Genomic DNA, 12,500 nt, shown 5'->3' with positions numbered 1-12,500 from the left:
CTGCCCCCCTCCTGGAACACACCCCTGCCCCTGCCCCCCTCCTGGAACACACCCCTGACCCTGCCCCTGCCCCCCTCCTGGAACACACCCCTGCCCCTGCCCCCCTCCTGGAACACACCCCTGACCCTGCCCCTGCCCCCCTCCTGGAACACACCCCTGCCCCTGCCCCCCTCCTGGAACACACCCCTGACCCTGCCCCTCCCCCCCTCCTGGAACACACCCCTGACCCTGCCCCCCTCCTGGAACACACCCCTGCCCCTGCCCCCCTCCTGGAACACACCCCTGCCCCTGCCCCCCTCCTGGAACACACCCCTGCCCCTGCCCCCCTCCTGGAACACACCCCTGACCCTGCCCCCCTCCTGGAACACACCCCTGACCCTGCCCCCCTCCTGGAACACACCCCTGCCCCTGCCCCCCTCCTGGAACACACCCCTGACCCTGCCCCCCTCCTGGAACACACCCCTGCCCCTCCCCCCCCTCCTGGAACACACCCCTGCCCCTGCCCCCCTCCTGGAACACACCCCTGCCCCTGCCCCTGCCCCCCTCCTGGAACACACCCCTGCCCCTGCCCCTGCCCCCCTCCTGGAACACACCCCTGCCCCTGCCCCCCTCCTGGAACACACCCCTGACCCTGCCCCTCCCCCCCTCCTGGAACACACCCCTGCCCCTGCCCCTGCCCCCCTCCTGGAACACACCCCTGCCCCTGCCCCCCTCTGGAACACACCCCTGCCCCTGCCCCCTCCTGGAACACACCCCTGACCCTGCCCCCCCTCCTGGAACACACCCCTGCCCCTGCCCCCCCTCCTGGAACACACCCCTGCCCCTGCCCCTGCCCCCTCCTGGAACACACCCCTGACCCTGCCCCTCCCCCTTCCCTCCTGGAACACACCCCTGACCCTGCCCCTGCCCCCCTCCTGGAACACACCCCTGACCCTGCCCCTGCCCCCCTCCTGGAACACACCCCTGCCCCTGCCCCCCTCCTGGAACCCCGCTCCTCCCTCCCCTTGACCCCACCCTCCCCTCCTGGAATCATTTCTCTACATCCCTCCCTCTCTCCCTCTACATGTAAATCTCTTCACCTCTCCCCCTCTCTCTGTCTCTCTCCCCCCTCTCTCTGTCTTTCTGTCTTTTTCTCCCCCTCTCTCTCTTTCTCCCCCTCTCCCTCTCTCTGGGACACAGTGACCCACTTCCACTTCCTCCTGGTCTCCGTGGTAACAGACTCATGGCAACATGGCAGGAAAGTTACAGCTGACAACGACTTTTACAGGTCTGCCTGCCTGCCTGTCTGTCTGCCTGTCGTTTCTGCAGCGGGCGCTTGTCTTCTCTGCCAGAAACAGAGGCCTCCTGCTCCCCCCAGCCAGCTCAGCCCAGGGAGCGCCTGTTCAGCTGGGGGAGCAGGAGGAGGACGAGGGGTGCTGCTGGGTCCCCCTGGCTCTCCTCTCTCTGGTCCTCCTCTCTGCATTCGAGGAATGCTGCCCAGCTAGAGAGGAGGAGGGGAGAGGTGGAGGAGGGGAGGGGAGGGGAGGGGAGGGGAGGAAGGAAGGAGGAGGGGAGAGGTGGAGGAGGGGAGAGGTGGAGGAGGGGAGGAGGGGAGAGAGGGGAGGAAGGAGGAGGGGAGAGGTGGAGGAGGGGAGAGGCATGCTGGCCCGAAAGTGTGTGTGTGTGTGTGGGGGGGGTTGTCATTGATATGCAGACAGCAGAACGTTTATGAACACTTTGACCGACAGCTCTGCGTGTTTTGAACAAGGAAAGCAATTTAGAAAAACAAGGATTTTCTGAATCAGTGGTGCATTACAAAGTCAGATCAGAAGATGTTGGAGGGAAGTTAGTCCATTCAGAGGCCTGTTTTTCATTCTGCCTGTCTTTCTTTGAGTGATTTTTTGTCTCTTTTTTCCCTCCAATGGAGAGAGGTGCACAGCTGCACTTGTGGGTTGTGGAAACACATTTGCAAACACGCGAGGCACTGTGGCTGTTCTCTCTCTCTCTCTCTCTGCCACTCTCTCTGCCACTCTCTCTGCCACTCTCTCTCTACTCTCTCTCTCTCTCTCTCTCTCTCTTGCCACTCACTCTCTCTCTCTCTGCCACTCTCTCTCTCTCTCTCTGCCTCTCTCTCTCTCTCTCTCTCCTCTCTCTCCTCTCTCTCTCTCTCTCTTCTCTCTCTCTCTCTCTCTCTCTCTCTCTCTGCCAACTCTCTCTCTGTCACTCTCTCTGTCACTCACTCATTCTCATTTTCTCAAATCAGTCGTTTTCTCTCTATCAATAACTAAAACACAAAAAACCTCACAAAACAAAAACTTCTGCTGCCAACCTTCCTCCTTCTCTCCCCTTCCTCTCCTCCCCTCTCTGTCTCCCCTGTGTGTAAGAGGCAGGGTTCTGTGTGTCAGAGTGGCAGGGTTCTGTGTGTCAGAGAGGCAGGGTTCTGGCTGCAGAATGTAGGTCAGCCCAGGGTGCAGAGTTACAGATGAGAAACAGCTGTGCTCCCCTTCCTGGACACTCCTCCTCCTCCTCCTCCTCTACTGTCACTCATCCCTCCTTCCTGCACGTTCCCCCCCCTCCCTCACACCCCCTCCCTCACACCCCCTCCCTCACCCCCCCTTCACCCCTCCCTCACCCCCTGCCTCCTCCACAGCCCCCAACTCCCCCCCCCCCCCTCCGCTCCAAAACCTCCCTCCTTCGCTCCCTCCCCCTCCCACATGAACCCTTCTCTCCCCAGCTTCTGACCTCCCCCGCGTGCCTCCGCCCCCCTCCACCTCTGCTCCACCAGAGCTGATGAATCAGGAGCATCCAAGCTCATTTACATGTAGTAGACGCTCTCATCCAGATCGACCACACCAAGCTGTGGTCAGCTGTTTTTCAACCGTTGTCCAGGATCTGTGTTGTTAATAAAGAATGCAGCGATTTGTAAAAAACCACAGAGACCCGCGGAGGAGGAGAAGGGCAGAGACCCACACTCCTCCTCTTTTCTCTCTCTCTGCCGTTGTTTTGGTGTCTGTCTTCCATCTCTCTCAGTACTCTTTTATACCCCCACAAGTTGCCCTCTGCACACAAACACATTTACACACACCAACATGCATACAAACACAACACACATTTACACACACACACACGCGCACACACACGCACACACACACACACACACCAAGTTGTCTCCCTGTAGAGGACCACACCTGTGTCTGCTGTCTCAGAAGAACTCCGCTCAACTCTACAACTTCCTGAGTCAACAGTCAACAGGGGGGAATGTGTGTGTGTGTGTGCGTGCAGGCATCACAGAGAGAAAGAGTTACAGTAACCGAGAGTTACAGGAGAATGCTAAACACAAGTTACAAAGGGCCCAAAGGTCATATTACTAGGAGCAAGTCTGCACTTACCTCACACACACACACACACACACACGAGACCCTTCAGGTGTTGTCCCTTGGGTCTTGAGGCCAAACAGACAGGTAATCACCCCCATGTGGGGAATGTGTGTCTGCCTGTGAGTGTGTGTGTGCCTGTGAGTTTGTGTGAGTGTGTGTGTGTGCGTCTTTGGCACATGAGTACATTCCAGTATGCGTCTGTGTACATTTACATCTGTTTGTGTGTGTAAGTGTCAGTGTGTGTTTATGGGTGTGTAGATGTGTGTGTCACTGTGAGTGACTTTGTGTTTGTGTGTAGGAGTGTGTGTACTTGTGTGTGGTATGTATGTGTTTGTGCAGATGTCTGTGTGTGTGTGTGTGAGCAGCTTCAAACTGGGGCTGCACATCTAAGGAATCAGTCATCCCTCCACACACTACCTGGCAAGCTTATGCTAACAGAACACACACACACTTCTACAATAACACACACACACTCGTACCCTGACTCTCCTCTTCCCACCCCCGCCTCCCTGACTCCTACCACGTGCGCAGACGCACGTACACACACACACACACACTAAGGTTGGCCAGAAGGCCTGTGGTAATTACAGGGCTGTGTTGTAGCTGGTGTTTGTCACCTCCTGATCACTTTTGAGCAGCTGATGAAAAGATCCAGACACACTGGCACACACACACACACACACACACTGACATTCACAGATACACACACTGATAGACTGATTCGGACACACACACCATCTGTGTTTTGAGAACAACCCCCCGGAACAAACAGGAACCCCTGGGTTCTAAGAGGGCTGACGTCAGGAACACTTGTGTGTTCGCCACAATAATACAACCACAGTGTTGCGGAGCACAGAACACGACTACATCAGAGATCTGGAGCAGATGTGTGTGTGTGTCCCTGACTGCGTGCGTTTGTATGAGTGTGTGTGTGTACTGTACGACTGAGAGTGTGTGTGTGTGTGTGTGTATGACTGTACATGAGAATGTACGTGTGGGATGGTTGCCGCTACAAGCGCTTCGGTGTGCGTGCTGAATGTGTGTGTGTGTGTGTGTAGGAGGGCTGCCTGGTGTCTCTACTGTAAACCCACCTGCTGAGGGTTCTGGAGAAGAGCACCAAAGATCACCAGCCTCTCATCATCATCATCCTCATCATCCTCCTCCTCCTCACCAGGCAACCACACGCCCTCGGCTCCGCAGTCATCCCGCTCAAACTGAAACCTGGAGACAAACCGCCCAGAGAGCTTGGTGCAGCAGGCGAGACTCAGACAAACATTTCTCCCTCTCACTGTCTCAAACGCGGAGAACTCGAACCCACACAACTGCACAACTTTGTGTTTTTAATCTTCAAACTGGGAAAAACCTGGACGAAAATGACGGTTTCTGGTGAAACTCCCTCATTAGCTGGACCAGCGAGCACCTGAAGAATACCCAGGTAGACTGTGTGTGTTGTGGATATGGAACATTGTGTTCCTGGGATGAGGTCACCGGTTCTTTTCCAGTTGGGACTCTAAGTGCAGGTGTGGTTTGGGCGGTTGAGGAGCAAGAAGGTCAACACAATGACACCACTCGAGTGCAATCTGCTAGTCACGTTGAATCAGTGCTAGAAGACGCAATTATCATCACCTAATGAGATGTCCGGATCTCACAAACCTGGCAACCAACTTAGCGAAGTTTCTACACACACACACACACGCATAGACACGTCACAAAAGCACACCTCTGGTTCCAAGGTTGCGTGACTCCACACACACAGTCATAGGAGGACTTTTCCAGTTAGCTGTCGTGATCAGGTGATCGGCATGCTGACACACAGGAAGAGAAGAGGCGGTCGCAGAAGGGGGCGGGGCTAGTGTACTACTGTCGTTACAGTAATAGTGACTCAGGCCTGAGTGGAAGGCGTAACTGGTGTGTAGTGTGTGTGTACTGTAGCCTGGTGTGGCGTGAGGGATTGGTGATAAGTTGCACGCACTGTCCTCTATAGTGACTAAGCACCAAGCAGGTTAGGGAGGGGTGCTCCACTGAAGTGGATACCATGTACAAACAAGTGAAGCTGCAAGGGTGAGCCACAGGGGTGGGGTTAGTGCAACAGCGGTGGGATTAGGGCCACAGGGGTGGGGTTAGGGCCACAGGGGTGGGGTTAGGGCCACAGGGGTGGGGTTAGGGCCACAGCGGTGGGGTTAGGGCCACAGGGGTGGGGTTAGGGCCACAGCGGTGGGGTTAGGGCCACATGGGTGGGGTTAGGGCCACAGGGGTGGGGTTAGGGCCACAGGGGTGGGGTTAGGGCCACAGGGGTGGGGTTAGGGCCACATGGGTGGAGTTAGGGCCACAGGGGTGGGGTTAGGGCCACATGGGTGGAGTCCTGGTCCAAGAAGGATGTAGTTCCTGTACAGAGATCAGGATGTCCGAACAGGTGATACTTGTTGCATCCAGCACCTGACTAGCAGACTACACTCATGTCGAACTGGTTTCGCTGTGTTTGTGAGGTGTAGTTTCCTCGCTCGCTGGGGAACAGCATGTTGCTGTAAGGTCAGCTATGATGAGCTAAGAACTTAGAACTATGGAAATCTTTGACCTCCGAGTCAAACATGAACAGGGTCAAATATTGAGTTGTTGATCCCTAATCTTGCCCTGTATAGTGAGCTGTTATGCTGTGTGTGTGTGTGTGTGTGTACGCGCAGACTTTCGTTTCCCCCTCTTTGCAGATACAGGGAAGTGAAGCTGGATTACCAGAGTCTAATCCAGATTATATGAGGGACCTAAATGCCGTCCACACAACTACAGCTAAAATCCCACTGGTCAGAGCAAGACCTTGGACCTAGAGATGAGCATGTGTGTGCGTGTGAGAGATTGTGTGTGTGTGTGTGTGTGCGTGTGAGAGAGAGAGTGTGTGTGTGTGTGAGAGAGTGTGTGTGAGAGAAAGTGTGTGCGTGAGAGAGGAGAGGCAGCCAACAGTTACGGAGACGAACACTTCCTCCTCGTCACGTCGTAGCGGCCGAGTCGAGACCGACCTGACAAGACGCCCAGGAAATAGTTCCTCATCGTGGAAGGATACGTCTTCCAGACTTCTCACACGATACGTGACACGGGGTGTCAGGGAACCACGCACACACACACACATTCACCCTCACAGACTACCCTGTCAGGAAACACCACACACACACACACACTCGACCTCACCGCCTGTGAAGAGATCAACATGCAATAAACGGAGGCAAACACAGATCGCTCGAAATACAAACATGGACAGTGTCCTGCTACCTCTCCTAAGTGACAGTTGGGCGTGTTGCATGTGTGTGTGTGTTCAAGAGGCTTCAAGTTCATCCTGTCACAGGGGACACAAAGCTAACAAACAGCTCCCTAGGCCCTCAATTTGCATTTCAGATAAACAGACAGTGAAAAACCCCTCCCATCACACACACACACACACACACCCTCACACACACACTCACACACACACACACACACCCTCACACACACACACACACACACACCCTGAAGTGGTGCTATAACTGACTAGAACTACCAAGAATCTGTAACCTTGGCAACCCGCAACCCCCCTCAGAAGATAATAGCGGTGAAGGCTACCTCCATGATTGCTGCTCTGGCACCAGTTCCTTCGGATCATTTAGCGCAGAAAACAGTTTTACGAGCCACTAACACGAGTGTAAACACCAGGGAGGCAGAGGGCTCCTTGATGACAAGAACCTCAAACAGCTCCAAGACACACGCTGAAAGCATTCACTCACCGAGAGCTGCACTTCTACAGCCTGGTACTGATTGAGGGATTATCACTCTAAGATCTGGCCGCCCTGTCTGGGTGTCTCTGTGAGGGGGGAGCAGATCGCAGGCTTCCATGACTGGGAAGTTTACTGGGGCAAAACGAAAGCAGGGACTATCGCCAGCATGGAGTCACGTAAAGGCCGAACCTTAAAAAGATTTCTTAGTGCACTCGTTTCGCAAAGATGCAAGGGCGGCGGTTTTCCTTGATTTTATAACACGTTTACGAGGAGAGAACAGGTTGCCTAATTAGCCACTATGCACTTTTCAGCTATACACACAAACAGATAACCAAAACCAATGTATCCTTGTGTTATCTGCCTGGGAAGCTCTGAGCTGGTGCTAGTGAGGGCGTTCATGGTTTCCCTGCCCAGGCGGGCACTGCTGTGCCATACATTCAGCCTGATCCCTGAACGCGCCCACGGCAACACACCAGTAAACAACAGAGGACAGGAAATGAGAGCGATTAGGAGCAGATTAGTACAGTAGCTCCTCAAGAGAGAGAGAGAGAACAGTCACGTCGCAATGCATCGTGGGAAACTCCAAGCCTGGGAAAGACCATCCCTGCGTCCTGAAACAAATAGGCCTACATTTTATCTTTAGGTTTTCGGACGTATTGTAGCTGCTCTTCAAAACGACGTGCAGCTACAGTATCCATCCGCCCCAAGGCACCCACAGCCTCCTCTGACTGTCAAAGCATGGTTACTGGTTACCGCTGGATACAGGAAGTAGGGTAGAGATGACTGGGCAGGGGAGGGGAAGCATCGAAACAACTCAACAAAAGAGAGAGAGAGAGAGAGAGAGAGAGAGAGAGAGAGAGTGAGAGAGAGAGAGAGAGAGAGAGAGAGAGAGAGAGAGAGAGAGAGAGAGAGAGAGAGAGAGAGAGAGAGAGGAGAGAGAGAGAGAGAGAGAGAGAGATGAGAGAGAGAGAGAGAGAGAGAGAGAGAGAGAGAGATGCTGGGGGGGAAGAGAGAGAGGAGTAAAGAGATAGCGATTGGGGGAGGGGACCAGCTGTTTCCAGGCCTAAGGCTGGCGGACAAGAAAAACCTCTTGGAGAGGAGATTATGTAGATGATTATGACTATTAGAAGAATTCTATAGCTACCAGGAAGTAAGAGAGGGAGATAAAGGGACAGAGGTGGAGGGGAAGAGAGAGAGGGGAAGAGAAAGACAAGGGAGGGAGAGAGATAGAGGGAGAACAAGAGACAGAGAGAGAGACAGAGAGAGAAACAGAAAGAGAGAAACAGAAAGAGAGATAGAGAGACAGAAAGAGAGACAGAGAGAGAGGAAGGACATGCAGCAAAGGGCCCAGGCCGGATGCAGCAAAGGGCCCAGGCCGGATTCAAACCCAGGCCGCTGCAGTAGGGCCTCAGCCTACATGGTTTATCCTGTAGGCTATCAGGGCACCTACGCCTTCTCATTTTTATAACAGTGACTGCTGACAGCCCATGAAGCATCCCTTTAGCCTCTGTACTCTCTCGCTCTCTCGCTCTCTGCCCTGATAAAGAGGTCAGAGATCACCAGAACTCAATAAGTGATGTCACAGCTTCTTTAAGAGCAAGGCCGAGATGGTAAAAACCATCGAGGATAAAGACGTATTGGTTTCATAATGTCTCAGTCATATTCTCTCAGTGAGGTGTGGCAGTCATTGAGGAGGGAGAGAGGGAGGGAGGGATAGAAACAGAAACAGACAAAAAGAGAAAGAGAGAGAGATACAGGGAAAACAAGAGAAAGAATGAAAACCAGACACAGATTGCCAGCCAGTCCTTTCCTGAGGGCTGTGTTTTCACCAGGTCTTAGTGCAGACCAGGACTTCCCTCATTAACTACATTTACATTTAATCATTTAGCAGACGCTCTTATCCAGAGCGACTTACAGTAAGTACAGGGACATTCCCCCCGAGGCAAGTAGGGTGAAGTGCCTTGCCCAAGGACACAACGCCCAAGGACTAACCCGAACTGGCAACCTTCCGATTACTAGCCCGATTCCCTAACCGCTCAGCCACCCCCTTACTACAGAGGGGGCCCAAGCCGAATTGGAGTCCTGGTTTCAGAAGACTGATTCATTTAACGGTTTCTATGCTGTCTCTCATCTGCGTGGTAGACTAGCGGTATTAACAATATGCTCTGAAAGTCCTCGTCCGGATTGTTGCTCAGCACACATGCACCATGAGAGCAACTCAGTTGGAAACCACAATAAAAACAAGACTGGTGCCTGACATTTGTTCACACCGAAGCAAAACTGCTACAGATCGGCTATCCTTCGTTTTGCATTGTGAGATTCTGATTGGTAAACTTTGTGATGCGTGAGGGAGTGAGTAAGCAAATCAGACTGTCTGATGTGTGGTGGGGCTGGGGGCAAATTATCCAGAGATTTCTGACTGATCTGATAAAAACCTGTCCACCCTTCCTAAGACAGCATCTGGCAATCAATACAAGTGGATATCACTGTCTATATTGCCCGCTCCTTGCTCGCTCTGCCTCCCTTCCTCACGCTCTCTCTCCCTCTTTCCCTCTCTTTCACACCCTACCCTTCCTTCCCTCTCCCTCCTCTCTTTTTGTCACTCTAACACCCCTCTCCCCCACCACACACTATGACAAGTGACATCCAGGATGGCTGCCTATCTGTCTATTGTACACACTGCATGTAAAAACGTCAACCTTGTGATCATGTACCTCTGATCCTTTTGGCCAAGTAGCCTATGCAGATTGTAATGTAATGCTCATCTATAGAAGAGCACAGTCCTAACAGTCTTACAGTGATTAATGGCACGGTACAAGACAAATGGGCAACAGGTAGAACAAACTACCGCACAGGCATCTGATGGATGTGTTTCCTGCCAAAGTGAGGGATGGGGACATGTTAAGTGACTTGGCTGTGTTATGTAGGCCTATACTTGCTTTGTTTTCGAAGGCCAGACAAATACTCAATCCCATTCTGGTGAATGAGGAGGCTGTTTTGTATGTGTCAGTCACTGTCTGTAGACATGCCCACAGACATGTCTGTAGACATGCCCACAGACATGTCTGTAGACATGCCCACAGACATGTCTGTGTAGCCTTTAGAGAGTACCCAGATGTGTAGGCCCTGTCACACCCATGCAGCCCTGCTGGAAGTGACATAACCACTGCAGCAGTTACTAGAAAAAGGGTTGGGCAGGGCTTTGACAAGTTTCCATTTATCACCAAAAGAGGAATTTTGGCCTTGCCTTTCACTGTGCAAGGGCCTGTCACCATTGGCTGGTCTCCTCGATGATGTAATGAGATGTTTTCATAGAGGAAGTGTGTGTGTGTGTGTGTTTCACAATATTTGAATGCCCAGTATGGCTAGTTGCTGTACATGTAATGCCTTCTTTATGAAGTAATGGTAATATTTTCTTTTAGGTCTAATCTTTATACCATCCTCTTGCATCTTAGGCTGTCTTACACTGTTGTTTAATCACCAGTAATGCTGTTTACATTTGAATATTTATAATAATAGTAATGATGAATAATAGTTTTTTGGGCTTAGTTAACATTGGAAAACTCCCTATGATAACAGAACAATAATTGAAGGGGAATCAACACACAGGTAAATAAAATAAACTAAAGTACAAAAGCTTTAATATAGGCCTTTGAAAAACCATAACAGCCTGTCTGTGAGTTATAGTAGCTCTCTGAGAGTAGCTCTTAGATATGATGATGTAATAGACATAATGTGTGTCTTTATTGAGATATGATGATAGATATGATGTGGTTTAGCAGGTAGGACACTCAGGAGGAAGTCCATGTTCAGGAACTGCATTTCACCACCTCACGTTGCTCACAGTTACACTGCCGATCAGGCAAAAATACTGAGCGCATTGAACAACATCATACAGCATAGTCAAAAAATAAGACTCACAAACACCTGCTTTAAATAGTTTCTTTCTTAGGCAATACCATGTAGGAAGAATTGAAATAGAACCAGACAGATTCATATTATGACCTGAATGTCCCAATTGCCTGGATACAATGCTGTGCAATTTGTATGCATGAAGGTTGCTTATTATAATATCTGCATTTTGGGCTGCCAGATATTGACCTATTTAGTGGGATAGACCCTCCCTCTCTGAAAAATTCATATTTGACCCGCCCCATTTCAGGAGGAACTAGTAGAAGATTTTGCACTGTGAGAAGATGTATTTATTGGTCTATTTAGTGTTATTTCACTCTTCAATTATCACATTGCTGTATTTTCCTTGCAACATTTTCACAGTGTTGCCTCAACTCCACCATATGCCAAATCTACTTTCTAAACACTTACAGCTGCAACAGAACCGTTTTCCTTCCTTTTCTCAAGAAGCACAGACGTGACTTCCCTCACACTCACACTTTAAATGACTCCAAACTGGCAACCCATACAGCAACAACAGTCAAGTTCAATGTTTGAGAGGAAGGGGAAAAAAGGACACGCCCAAGTCTTCTATTTGCCAATCAGAAGCCAGTTATCAAGATGTCCGACCAATGAACGTTGACGGGGCTGGGCCACACGTGCTGTTGCTAGGGTATAGCAGTATAGCTTCTACCTTGTTACTATCACGGTCCAACCAATCAGAAGCCACTTCGCGATGTATCAACATTCTCCTTGTGAACTTCAGTCGCTGAGCTTTATCATTGGCTAAGACCCTTCCCGGCGGACTGCCCGTGAAGTTGAGTCTGTTTTGTAAGTGGACTACAAAGCCGTCAATCATCCCGTGAGTTTTAGTAAGGTGCTGTTGATATGTATCTAGTTGGGAGTCCCCAAGACTCAAAACTGAACATAGACGTTCATATCGAGCTTACCCAGTTTTAGTTTTTTTTCATTATTTCATTTGCCGTTTTTTTTTTTGCATTGTCAGTATTTGTTGTGCATACAGAATTTTCTTTTCACATTTTTTTTCTACAGCAAGGAAACGAGATGGAACTTAATTCTCTTTTAATTCTGCTGGAGGCTGCAGAGTACTTGGAAAGAAGAGATAGAGGTATATTTTCTTTCTAATACGCTAGAATGACAAGTCTCAAAAACTACTGTAGATGTAGAGATGTGAACGTTGAGAAGGTTACATTCTATGTCTGGAAGTTCAGCGAGCGAGCCATGCAATTGGCTGAGTATGTTGGATAGTGGATGGAATGATATTTTAAGGTTAAGTGTGTGGTTAGAGAAAGTTGAAATTGTATTTAAGGTTAAATGAGTTGTGTATAGTTGAAGTAATGGATGGGGATGTGATTTGATGGGATTGGAGGGGGATTGTGAGGGGTGTGTATTAGGTTGTGATAGGGTTGGATGTAGGGTTATTTATGGGTGAGGGGGTATGTATGGTGTTTTGGTATTGGTTATAGAGTGAGTGGGTGAGAGAGATTTTATT

The 12,500-nt window shown here is 50.8% G+C and overlaps 1 pseudogene; it reads right to left on the bottom strand.

Moving 5' to 3' along the window:
- Positions 1–4,432: 4,432 nt before the first annotated feature.
- The window catches only part of LOC134033967 (PRELI domain-containing protein 1, mitochondrial-like), a 12,665-nt pseudogene continuing 4,597 nt past the window's right edge, over positions 4,433–12,500 (bottom strand).

Source organism: Osmerus eperlanus, chromosome 14 (assembly GCF_963692335.1).
Source record: "Osmerus eperlanus chromosome 14, fOsmEpe2.1, whole genome shotgun sequence".
NCBI lineage: Eukaryota > Metazoa > Chordata > Actinopteri > Osmeriformes > Osmeridae > Osmerus > Osmerus eperlanus.
This window is presented reverse-complemented; position numbering and strand designations above follow the sequence as displayed.